General features: G+C 51.7%; 1 long non-coding RNA gene across 1 annotated transcript in view; it reads left to right on the forward strand.

The window, feature by feature from the left end:
* Positions 1-12,293, forward strand: part of LOC102118268 (uncharacterized) — a 31,044-nt gene extending 18,751 nt beyond the window's left edge. Inside the window, exons 3-4 of the long non-coding RNA XR_273942.5 lie at positions 10,478-10,669; positions 11,315-12,293. This is a non-coding gene — a long non-coding RNA (uncharacterized lncRNA). The remainder of the gene's footprint in view (positions 1-10,477; positions 10,670-11,314) is intronic.
* The last annotated feature ends 843 nt before the right edge of the window (positions 12,294-13,136 follow it).

Consider the following 13,136-nt stretch of genomic DNA (forward strand, 5'->3'; position numbering starts at 1 on the left):
GCATCTTGTAACACATAGGAACTGCTGGTGGAGGCTCACCACCGCCAGGTAGTATGCCCAGCATCATTGCCTGGCCCTTCTCAAGAGCTCTGGAAGGCAGATACCACCAACATGCCCACTCCACAGATGGAGAAAACTGAGGCCCAGAAAGGCGAACAGACATGGTTAAGTTCACACAACTGGTGAGCAGTCAACCAGGCTGGGCAATTCTTAATCTGGACATAGAAACTGCTGATTCACTCATCTGTCCCAGGGAACTGTGGAATGAAAGGGTCACCTCCGTGCTCTGCCAGCTGGCTACAGAGAGCTCTGACTGTAGAGGCAATAATGGAGGAATGACCACTGAATGCACACCTGCTCCATCTGTGTCCATCTGGAGAGCTGACCACTCCTCTGACCCTTTATCTCTGGCGAGATAGCTGAGGGTTCGGGGCAGCTGCTAAATAGGAACACCCAATGGGACAAGGAAGGAGGCCCTGAGTAGAATCCTGGAGACCTAGACTGCAGGCCCAGGAGGTCTGCAGAGCCTCAGCAGCCCCCTTTGGTTCTCACCTGTGAAAGCAGTCACAGCCCCATCACAGGCCATGGGACCGGGGCCAACAAGATTCTGCCAGTGACATGGCCCTGAGGGTCCTGCATCAGGATTCTGCAAAGCAGGACAAAGCTGGCCAAGAGGCGTGACCTTGGAGCCTGTCTGCTGCGCTAGAATGTTGGCTCCATGAGGAGCTGTGTCCTCAAGTCCTGGAACAGTACAGGGCACAGAGCAGGCACTCAAGCACCATTGACTGAGTGATGATGGATGGCAGCTCTGAACAAGCCCTCAATGCATGTGGACTCCATGGCTGTGGGTGAGCTCAGCACTCAGGCCATGGACGTGACCGGGTCACCAGCTGCAGGTCTCAGTGGCTTTTGGTGACATGCGTGTACCCCATCTCCCTAAGCTCCGCCTTTGTCCTGCAACTCAGCTGGGCCAGGCTCTGCTGAGCTGCTCTGTCACCTCGGAAGCAGGGGGACAATGTTCAGTAATTACTGGCTCTTCCATCATTCCTTCATTTTCCAGAACAGGTGGGGCCTTTCTGTCCTTTAGGAAGGACAGAGGGAAGATACAGAGGGCTGGATATTTGAGGGGATGGGAAAGTGAAGACAGAACTTGGATGGATGACAGAGAAGTGGGGGAAATACAAGCAGCATTTTTAGGTGTGTGTTTTTTCATTTGAACTCAGATGGATTTTCAAGTCTTTGCCAAGACTTCTGGAGTCAGGAGCGAAGGGGTGGAGTGACGTCAACAGCTTAGGGCATGTGACTGCCCAGCTGTGGGGAAGAGATGTGGAAGTGCAGCAGCAAATGCTGGACCTGCACCAGTCCATGCAGACCTGGCAACCCAGTGAGGAGGGCCTGGGGATTCTGCAGAGAATGGGCATTTATGGAGCACCTATTTTGTGCCCGGCCCTGCAGATTCAGGAGAAAACAAGGGTCACAGTAAGCCCTGTCCTTGTGGAGTGCACATGGCTGGACATTCTCTGCCCTCTCCTACTTCCCAGCCCCCACTGCCCTCTCCCTCCACCCCCACCTGGAGTGTTGATATTGGGGCAGTGTCCTGTCCTGGAAAGAGGTGAGTTCCAACCCTTGTTCTGTTGTCACTGTGCTGTGTGACCTTAGGCAAGAGTCTTTACCTCTCTGGATCTGAGTTTTCTCACCAATAAGTTGAGAAACACCTTCTTGCCTCTCAGAGCCTGCATCCCTCAAACATCCATTGCTGATTGACCTCACTGCCTTCTGCAGAAGGGAGCCAGCCATGTATGACCATTGTTCTTATCTTAACTTACAACCATCAGTTACAAGAGTTGAAACGAACACTTAAGTCATTCTGGTATTTGGCAGAGCAAGATTCCCTCCTATTTCCTGCCTGCAACTGGCACTGTTGGCTTCATTGCTGCCCCATGACTGCAGGCTTGGGGAGTATGGGCAGCCGCTGCATAGACTGTGGCCTCCCCCAGTGAGCATATTGACCTTGTAAAGGGCATACTTTGAGCCTCTATTGGAAATCAAGTGCAGAGAGCATGGATGGGGGCACTCAGAGGCAAACCCATCCTGGAGAGGTCAGGAGAGGAGTGGATTGAGCCCTAGTTCTAGATGGAGAGTGGAGGGGAACTCTTAGCTCTGTCTCCTTCTGGCTACCCTTGGGCAAGCCAGTCACCCAGAAGATTGGAGATAACAGAGTTCACCACTCTCTGAGGGGTCCTGGAGGGCACCCAAAGAATGCCCATGCTGGGTGTCCCTGGAGGGATCCTCCTGGGACTTGAGGTCTCTCAAGCCCCTTGAATTTATGCCCCATTACTGTGCAGAGCAGAAAGCAGGGGAAATTGTGCCTCTTCACTAGTAAAAGTCAATATCACCATGAAGCAAATGACCTCTGACTACTCAGGTATGTGAGTTGTCACCACCCCAGGGCACAAAGGGGTCTGGAAGGTCAAAACCCTGAGAAGGAGGCTCCTGAGTCATGGGGGTTTCCAAGCCCCTTGGTGTCCACTAAGACCCAGGAACAGGGAAGACACATGGAGGAGCAGCAGGGGGAGAGCAGCCTGAGGATGTTCTGGGATCAGGGACCACAAAGGGACTGGTTCCTGCTTCTCTGCCTCCTGCCAAGTCACTGGACACATGCTTTAGTGTGTGCTTGTCATGTTCCAGGTACCGGGTATGAAGCAGGTTTACTATGTACGAGTTACCAACTTTTTTGAATCTAGTGAGACAGAACAAACCCACACACAAATTACACAAAGCAGGTGTATTCCTTACAGATAGGCCGCAAGGGACAATAGACACCTAGGATTTGTTGTGAGCTGCTCCTCACAGACTCAGGAAAGCTGCCCACGGTGGGTGGAATCTCATCTGTGCAGGCCTCACTAGAACTGCTGCTGAGGGACCCTGGAAAGCTGCCTGGAGTAACAGGACTTGCTGAGCCCCAGCACTGAAGGACAACCTATTTTTGGAGGAGCTGGAACAGAGCTGGCTGTTCTGGCCAGTCCCTTTGGATTTCAGGATGTTGTATTCTCAGTACATTCTACAGTTATTCTTGAGAACTACAAATTAGAAAGCAAGGAGGACAGGTTGGTCCAAGAACACCCAGAGAACTATCTGCACTGAGCCTTCTGCTGGGGATAGACCTGGGACTGAGACAGACCCAGGCCCTGAAGCTGTGGGAATGATAGTCCAGGGAGGGCCCAACATGACCCCAACACAGCACAAAAACAGAGTGTTGGGGTGATCAGACCCAACACCAGGCTGGGGGGCTATGAAGTCTGGTGGAGTCAAAGGAATGAGACGAGACAAGTTAAGAGTGCATAAAGTGGGACCAGGGGGCCAATGCTAGTATGGAGGCTGCGAATGCCCTGAGCCCTGGGAGCCCACGCTGTTTATTGGTGATCAAACAAAGAAGCAAGTGGTGAGGATGTGGGGGTTGAAAGAAGGCATTGTATCAAGCGCATGATCTACAGCTGTGATGGTTTAGCATTTTCTTGGAAGCATATGGGACACATTCTGCTACTTGAGATAAAGAGAAATATGTTTTTCTAGTTTAAAATACAATCTATCTATGAGCCTGGGAGAGCTAGAAGCAAGGAGCCAGCAAGTCTAGACATATTCCAGAGGCCACGAGGGGTTTTATGCCCTGAGCCCTGGATTCCGTAAAAGCCACGAGGGGTTTTATACCCTGGGCTTAGATTGTGGTACGGCAGGGCAGCCTTCCACCCTTTCGCACAGAGCTTGGTGTTCCAAAGGCCACGAGGGGTTTTAGGCCCTGGACCCTGGACATGTTCCAAGACTCTTTTACATTATGTCAGACGTGCAAGCCCTGCCTCAGCATTTTTCCCAACACTCAGTTTTTCCCCAACACAGGGGAATTGCAGCTGGGAGCAGGACCCTGGAGGAGGAGGCTATTGCATTATGGGGATGGATAATTAGGGGGAAGGGTCAGATATCAGTGGTGGTTTTCTGCCTGCATCCTCTTCTTCTCCCTGCATCACCATTATCACCATTGTGATGGATAATGTGCCAACTTGGTTAGGCCATCAAGCCCAGATTTTTGGTCAAACACGAATCTGGATGTTGCCACGAAGGTATTTTTTTGGATATGATTAAATTTTAACTTTGAATAATGTGACTGAACCTCATCCAATCGGTTGGAGGATGTAAGAGAAAAAAGACAACCTTCCCTGAATAAGAAGGAATTCTGCTGGCAGGTGGCCTTCAAACTTGAGCCACAACATCAGCTTTTCCTGGGTCTCCAGCCTGCCAGCCTGGGCTGCAGATTTTGGACTTGCCAGCCTCCATGATCACGTGAGCCAGTTCTTTAAAAGAAAACTCTGTCTTTCTCCTCTTCTCTTTATCTCTCTGTCTGTCTCTCTCTCTCTCTTTGTCTGTCTGTCTCTCTCTCTCTCTCTCACACACACACACACACACACACTTAAAGGGTTCTGTTTCTCTGGAGAACTTTAACACAACCATCATCACCGCCTCCATCATCATCATCATCATCATCATCACCATCATCATCATCATTGTCATCACAGCTCCCTCTGAAGCCCCCATTGAGCCCATGTGGCCCAGGCACTGTGCAGTGAAGGACTGTGTGACAAGACCTCATTACAAACCCTCCACCAACAACTCCAAGAGGCAGGTCCTACCATTCTCCCCCTCACAGGAGAGGAAACCCAGTATAGGGAGGTGAATGATGTGCCCAGGTCCCCATTTAATAGGTGGAGGGCCCAGAGGTGGCTCCAGGTCTCCACACCCCAACACAGCACTCCCTCCACCACGACATGGCCCCCCAGGACCTCTCTCTGTGGTTGCACAGAGGTTGGCCACTATGATAGTCCCACATCAGGAGGAGAAAGCAGGATGCTTGGGGCTGGGGACTCAGCCCAGGGCTCCCCTCCCAGCTCCATCGCCCTGCCTGGCAGCTGGGTCCCTGGACATGTTCCTGGGGTGTGTCGGGGGTGGGGAAGACAACGCCCTGCGAGCTCCTCGGGCACCTGAGTACTCAGCTCAGAGTCTCTGCCTCCACTGGGGCCTGTCCTTGGCTTCACCCGTTTCTTTCCCTGTAACTCCCATCCTGTCCTGTCTGACCCCTGTTGAGCCTCCTTCCAATATTCCCCTCAGCCTCCACCTCAGACACAGCCCTGTCAGTGCCTCCAGGACCGTCCAAGGTCCTCTGGTCACACAAGGGGGCATTCCCATCCTAGACCCAGACCCAGGGCCTTCACCGAGCAACCTCCAGAGCCTGGCTCTCTCAAAGCCCCTTTAATGGGATGTTGGACAAATCCCCCTCCTCAGGCTCTCCCAGCCCAGCAGTGATGGCTGAGTGACAGGCTGGTACCTTCTCCTGCCCCCTCAAAGGGGATGGGCCAATTAATATGGATCCCCATTTGTGGTCATGGAATTTTAAATTCTGCTTTTCCCACTGAATGGCTTCTACTTGTTTGATCAGATAAAAATGGACACAGCCGAGCTAGATCAGAGAAAAATCAATAAGTAATAAAAGTTAACATGAGAGCAAATGCATCATATCAATCACAGCAGGAGCCAAGAGGGCGGCTGAGGTGTGAGATGCACCAAGCCCAGGGACACGGCTGCATGGGGTGGGCTGTGGAGAGCTGGTGTAGGGGAGGGGGTGTAGTGTCAGGTGGGCTGGGGGAGGGGTGGAGGGAAGTGGGCTGGGGGAGGGGTGGAGGGAAGGGAGGGCTGGGGGAGGAGTGGGGGGAAGGGTAGGTTGGGGAAGGGGTGGAGTGTCAGGTGGGCTGCAGCAGAGGTAGAATGTAGGGGGTGCTGTAGTGGGAGAGGTTGAGAGGGAGGAGAGCTGTAGGGAGAGTTGGGCAAGGGGTCGACTGTGGGGAGGTGGAGCCTGGGCTGTGAGGAGATCTTGGTGTTCACCATGGCCTGTGTGACTGACAGTTCTGGGGACTAAGGTGGGGGCAGCCAGGATGAGGGAAGGGCCCAGCCCAAGCTGGTGATCATTTGGCTGTGGGTGGTTAAGGGTGGGGAGGTGGAGGGTGACCTGGTGCAGACCTTGGGGCTCCGCACGCAGCTGGGCGCTCAGTGACATGTAGGAATGGGTGCGTCACTTAGAGGCCGAGCTTCCCCGACACTGTTCTCTCTCAAGAGATCCAACTCGTGTTCTAACAGGTCTGACATCAGAGGACCAACCCTGGGGGCCGGGCAGGGGCAGGGCCTTCTGTCCTCTGGGGGACTCAGCCCAGAGAAGCCCCTCCATCCCCTGACGCTTCCCTGCAGCTCTGGCCACTGGTGTTCCCATCCCACGTTGTTCCTGCTGTCCCATCCCTCCCCATAAATCCGCCATCGGATCTGACAACCTTTACAATGGCCGCCCTGGGAGAATAACCACAGCTGACCCCACAGGGTCTCAGCTATCAGGTCCTGAACTAGGCACATCACAGAGCTCTGTGAGGTAGGTGCTCTTACTGTCCCCAGTGTATGGATGAGGAAACTGAGGCACAAAGAGGTTAAATCACTTGCCTAAGGTCACACTGCTCATATGTCATGGATCAACCTCCCCACACCCAAGACTCTCTCCCCACAGCTGGTGAAAAGGCCTTCACGATGACCTTGTCTTTGCCTTATTATGAAGAAGAATAAATTGAAGTCCAGAGAGAGTAAGTGAATTGCCCGAGATCACACAGCACATTAGTGGCCAAGCCAGGCCTCTAGATTCCTACCTACGCCTTCACCTGCAGGCCGCTCTGGCCACCTCCTTCTCCATCCTGGGCAGGGAGATGACCCAAAGCCTGGAGGAAGCCGGACACAAAAAGGCCTAGGCAGCTCTGGAGGGCGCCATGAAGTTGGAAAAGGCTGACAACCACAAGCAAACTGCCCAGAGACCCTGTGCTCCCTCCTTCCCACCACACACAGCACAGAAATATCTTGTGAAAGTGAAGGTCAGCTCGAAGTAAACAGGTTAGTAATGGTTATTGCCAGTGCTTTATTAATTAGGTGTCCTGAATACATGTAAACCTGGGTGTTTAATTTAGATTTATAGGGATAATTTAGATTTATAAGACTAGTTATTATACATTAAATATAGAAAATGTCAATTGGTTTTCATAAACATTTATTGAAATGTATAAAAGAGAACTATGGAACATCTAATTACTTTGAATTAGTCTGAGAGCTGACAAGGAAGGTAGGAGGGTGGAGCGCCTCATCTCACAAGGCATGGGCTTCTCTTGTGTGTCCTAATTCTATCCTCCCCTTCATAGTTATTTAAGAGAACACAGCCGCCCCAGCATGGAGGAGGCACACACTTAGAGATGACGCCCTGACCTGTGTCTGAGGCGGTGTGAGGGCTGCTGGGCAAGTGGGGCCAGCGGGTTGTCATGGTGGCCCTTTGAGAGGGGAGTCTGGGGTCCTGGGGTCCCATCCCAGCTCCAGGGCTGCCTGGTCTGTGGATTGGGGGAGCTCCCCTCTCCTATGTACCTTTTCATCTCCGGAGCTCAGAATCAGGAGGAGATAGGACCGGGGGTCTGGGAGGGGCCGTCTGGATGCCCCTGCTGGATGCTGGGGCTGTGCCTTCAGATCCTTCTTGCTCTGTTACACACACACACACACACACACACACACACACACACAGACGCACACACACAGACACATACACACAGACACAGATACACACACAGACACACAGTCACACATAGACACACATGCACTGACACACATACACAGACACACACACACGTAGACGCACACACACACAGACACAGATACACAGACACACAGTCACACATAGACACACACACACACACAGACACATACACACACATAGATGCACACGCACATACACGTACACACAGACACAGATACACACACAGACACACAGTCACACATAGACACACATGCACTGACACACACACATAGACACACACAGACACACACACATAGACACACACACAGACACAGATACACACAGACACACAGTCACACATAGACACACACACACTGACACACACAGACACGCACAGACACATGCACACATAGACGCACACACACAGACACATACACACAGACACAGATACACACACACACAGTCACACATAGACACACACACATACACACACACAGACACACACACACATAGACGCACACACACAGACACAGATACACACACAGACACACAGTCACACATAGACACACACTGACACACACACACAGACACATACACACACACATAGATGCACACACACAGACACATACACACAGACATAGATACACACACAGACACACAGTCACACATAGACACATATGCACTGACACACACACACAGACACTGACACACACAGACACACATACACAGACACACAGAGACATACACACACAAACACACAGATGCACACATGTGCGCATGCACACACACTCTCACACAAACACCGCAGTCCTGGGAGCACGGCTGTCACAATCCTGAAGAGGCCACATTGGAAGAGGCCACATTGGAAGAGGCTGTGGGGACCTGCGATAACCAGGCCTTACTCCAGGTTGGTCGGGCCCACACTGCAAGGTGGTTTGGAAGGAACAGAAATGAGAACAGCAGAGACTCAGGCCTGCCCAGGAGGAGCCCATGGTATGGCGGGGACACAAGGTGCCAGCTCCCAGGGGAGCTTGGAATGTGTCCAGAGGCCACAATACACGCTGGGGAAGGTGGGGAAGGAGGCCGTAGGGTCATCTACTTCAACTCCTCTGGTTTGGTGGAAACCCCATAAAAGTCCGCAACAGACCTCTGGGTGACAGGTGGAGAGAACTTTGGCTGTTGCCGGCTCCACTGCTGGACGGGGACCCCCAGATCCACTTGCGGGTGTAGGTTTGACTTCTGCCTGCATCTCCCCTCTCCTAAACCTCAGACTCCAGGCACCTCACACTCCGGCGCTCCCTGTGGCTTCATTCCATTGTACCTGACTGTGCCCAAGAATCCTGAGAAGGGCTGGAGCAGGATGGCTAGCTTCTGGAATCCTCTAGAGAAGGCTGCTTCCAGAACCTCGGATGGCCAGTTGGCCAGAGTCCCAGGGAATTGAGCCGGGAGCAGCTCCTGACCAATGCCTCTCAAGAGGTGGTGCATACATGCCCCAGCCCCTTCGCCCTTCAGGCAGGATGGTTCTCAGGATCCCCAGTGGGATGTACTCCAGCTGCCCACTGTGGTAGCTAGCTTAACTGTGCATCCTCCTCTTCTCTCGCTCACTTCCTTCCTCCCCCTCTAGACCTGCCTGCATCTCCCAAGCAAATACTCCTGTATTTTTCTCTCAAGTTCTGCTCTTGGGGGAACGCGACGTAAGAGAAGGAAAATATATTCAATGAGCACATAAACGGTTACTTATTTATGATTAATTATTGATAGGAGCTGTGAAGAATAATAAAGCATAAAAGGAGTGGGTGGGTTTTAGATCTCATAGAGGGAAGGCCTTTTAGGGGATGTCCTATCTGAGTAGGGACCTGAATGAAGTGAGAAATGAGACGCGTGGAGGTGTGGGGTGGGAGGCAAGGGGAGTGTTCTGAAGGAAGGACAAGAGGATCAGCAAATAGACCGGTGACCAGAGTGCTGTGGGTAAGAGCAAGGGTGATGGCCATGAGCAGGGGCGCAGTCCTGGAGGGCTTGCAGGTGGTGGCCCGGTCCTGCGAGTCTATCCTAGGTTTGTGGAACGCAAGTAACCTCGTGGCATCCTTGTCCAGAGGATGACACACAAGGAGGAGAAAAGCCCAATCCTTGCAGCTCTGTTGCTACCTCTGTCCCTTGGTTGCTGTCTAACCTCAGGCACTGTCTGGGCCTCTATTTTCTCTTCTATAAAACAGAGATGATGTTGGGTGGGTGAATGGGAGAGTGCACCAGGAAGCCCCTGGCTCATAATCAGGACTCAGCAAGTGCTGATTCCTCCATGGTCAGCTGCATATGAACTGAGAGGTACCAGAAGGCTCGCATTCACTGGGCACCCATGGAAAGGTTCTTTCAACAGCCCTGGGAAACATGAGGCTTGATTTCATTTCCTGTCTTTGTCATGGTGATTAAGAACACACGATCTGGAGTGAGAGAGAAATGAGTGCAAATCCCACCTGCACCTTGGCCAGGTCACTCAGCCTCCCTGAGCCTCAGTTACTCACCTGTGTACAACACGGCAACGGAGTAGTTCATCCTGATAGATGGCACATGCGAAGATTAAATGAGCTGAAGCGTGAACATCCGAGAACAGCCACGATTTGATATTTACCATGTGGTGCCCCTGGAAGGTGGGGACTGGATCCATGTATTCACTGCTGTATTGTCCCTCCTAGAGCGTTTACTGACCGAATCAATGGGTCCAGCATTCCCAGCTGATCCCAGCGGGCCCCTCAGGATAGGGGCTGAGCTGTCTTTGAGTGCATCCTTACTTCCCAAATTTCTAATCCTGTTCTTTCCATTTACCTGATCATCTGTTCAATCTGTTAGATGCTGCCTGTGAATCAACGTACGTCTTCACCTCTGGACATCCGTCTGCCCAGCGGGCAGAGCGGGCAAGCATGGGCTGTTCCAAGTTCTGGCAGCTGGGAGGATTTCCCTTCCTTGCAGTTTTTCAGCGACACTCCTGAGTAGGGCTGAAATGCTGCAGAAGTCCACTTCCAGATGGCGCCAGAATATCAGGTAGGGCTACCTATAAATCAGGACTTAGTTTCTCTTGCTCATTTGACTGGTCATAGGGAGCCTCACACATAGGGAGGCCGTTAGTGTGAGTGAAGAGGACAGCAGCGATGAAGGAAGGGGCAGGTGCTCGGGTGATGCGAGCCACTTGCACATGCACTGCATGCGAGCTTTCAGGGCCTGCTGGAGTACAGACTTGTATACATCACTTCTACTCAATGACAAATTACTGCCACACACAGTCAACTTTATGGCTCAGTGGATCAGATAACACCCGGCTTAGGATGGGCAGCTGATGTGTCATAGAGACTTGATGCCCGTGGAGAACAGTTATCTTCAGAAGAGTGCAAAGATTGACTCCAGTACCCTGAGGGTCCATGCTATGGGGACTTGCTACACGTTCCACAGCAGCTCCATCTGTCACGGTCACTTTGAGGATCATTAGATGCCCCAGTGGCAGAGCAGCTAGCACAGCAGCCTAGACTTCCTGTGGAGCTTTTCTTGCCTGGGGCCCACTCAAAATCAGCGGCTTTACAGATGAGTCAGTAAAAATGCACAGAGCATCATACACAAAGGTGAGGGGGAGGCAGGTGCGTCACTTCCAAAATCCAGAGAAGCCCACTAAATGTTGTACTTCTTTCTTTGCAGGTGGTGGCCTGGACCTGCGAGTCTATTCTAGGTTTGTGGAATGCAAGTGACCTCGTGGCATCCTTGTCCAGAGGATGACACACACGGAGAAGAAAAGCCCAATCCTTGCAGCTCTGTTGCTGCCTCTGCCCTTTGGAAGGCAGTGCCAGCTGTCCATCACGATAGAAACAATATCCAAGTGTGCCCTAGAATGTTGGACCCCAGAACCCTCATGTAGGTGTCAGGCTCCTGGACTTTAACGGGGTTTACTCCCACCATCTGGCATGCGTATGTCTTGTTACAGCTTCTTTGGTACTGTCTGTTTCCTGCACAGCAAGTGCATTCTGCATGATGTCATCAGTCTGGCGAACCAGCATGATGTCCATGATGTCCTAAGTCACCAAGTTCCTTCAGTTTAGATTATGTCCTAGCAGGAGAGTTGACACAGCTCTGAAGTACGACAGGATATCCTGTTGTCCCTGCTGTGAGTTACAGTGAACTCCTTCTGGTAGTTGCCAGAACAATAGCTGCATGTAGTTCCAGGAGCTGTGCTGATTTTATCCTCCAGGAGAGATGTGACATCTGGAATAGCAGGTGCCACCACCTGAGCAAGTCTATAATAACTCGTGATCTCTCTCCAAGATCAATCTGCCTTTCTGCATAGGACACAGGCAAATTAAATGGAAATGTACAAAGTGTGATAGAACTCACAGACTCACCACCTCAGTATCTTTTAATTTTATAGAATCTTCAGGCAAGGGGAGGTTGGTTGCCTCAATAGGGACACAGATTCAAAGGAGGCTTGTGGGGAGCTGGGGGTTTGAGGTTCTCAGATTCATCTGAGCTCTTATTCCTATCTGGGGATCCCTCTCTTTTTCAATCAATACCTTATTGATTTCACATACGGGATGTGGCAAGGGTGTGAGTTCAATTTATGTTGTAATTCTTCCATCCACGAAACTGGATTGCAATGTGGATTAAATTTGGGGCTTGATTTTTAGCTGTATCTTCTCTGGTTACAAAAGGCAAGACATTTCTTTAGGTCTTTTCTATGTCTCTAGTTCTCTGAGGATACTTTGATCTGAAAGTTTAAAGCCCAGAGCTTGTCACTTTTTTTCCTAGAAACTCTCCAACACAGTCAGAAATCGCCATCCCACCCCACACTCCATGTCATAGGCATTGATTCTAGTGGTCAAGTGCAGTGGCCACTTGGTCTGCTAAAGTCTTGCCTTCAACTGACATCTCATCCCAGGCAAACACAGGTGGTAATTTAGGTAATTTTGATGTCCCTGCATACCATGGACCACCAGTGTCTCATTTCTCCGTGTCAGTGAGGTCATTGCTGTGAATCAGCCATTTAGCCCATCCCAAATCCCATCTTTGAGGGTTTATCTCCAAGGAACAATCCCGGTGTTCCGTGCTGCACCATTCAGGGTCCATTTAGGAAGCCAACCTACAACATGATCACATACAGAGGAGGGCTAATGTAGACACTGGCCATAGAAGGGCGGCGAGGGCTGAAGGAGCAGAAAGGGAAGGGATGGCAGCCCAGGGATGACTCGGGGATGGCTGCCACCCAGGGCTGACAGGCCACTGCTGTTGACTCTGGTCGAGAGGGGGCTGCCATGGCTGTTGCCAAGATCACAGAAGTTCTTGCTGCTGCCAGAACCACGAGCCACAGCAGCCTCCATCACCAGGAGCGAAGAGAAAGGAGAATAGCAGCTTCTCCCCACTTCTCCGGGCTTGCAACCTTCTGCCAGCACCTCCCATTGTCTGAAGCTAGGTGGAACTGGCGCTCCAGGGAGTGTGGAATCGCAGCGGTCAGGGCTTCAGCCTGGCACAG

Source organism: Macaca fascicularis, chromosome 1 (genome assembly GCF_037993035.2).
Source record: "Macaca fascicularis isolate 582-1 chromosome 1, T2T-MFA8v1.1".
Taxonomy (NCBI): Eukaryota; Metazoa; Chordata; class Mammalia; order Primates; family Cercopithecidae; genus Macaca; species Macaca fascicularis.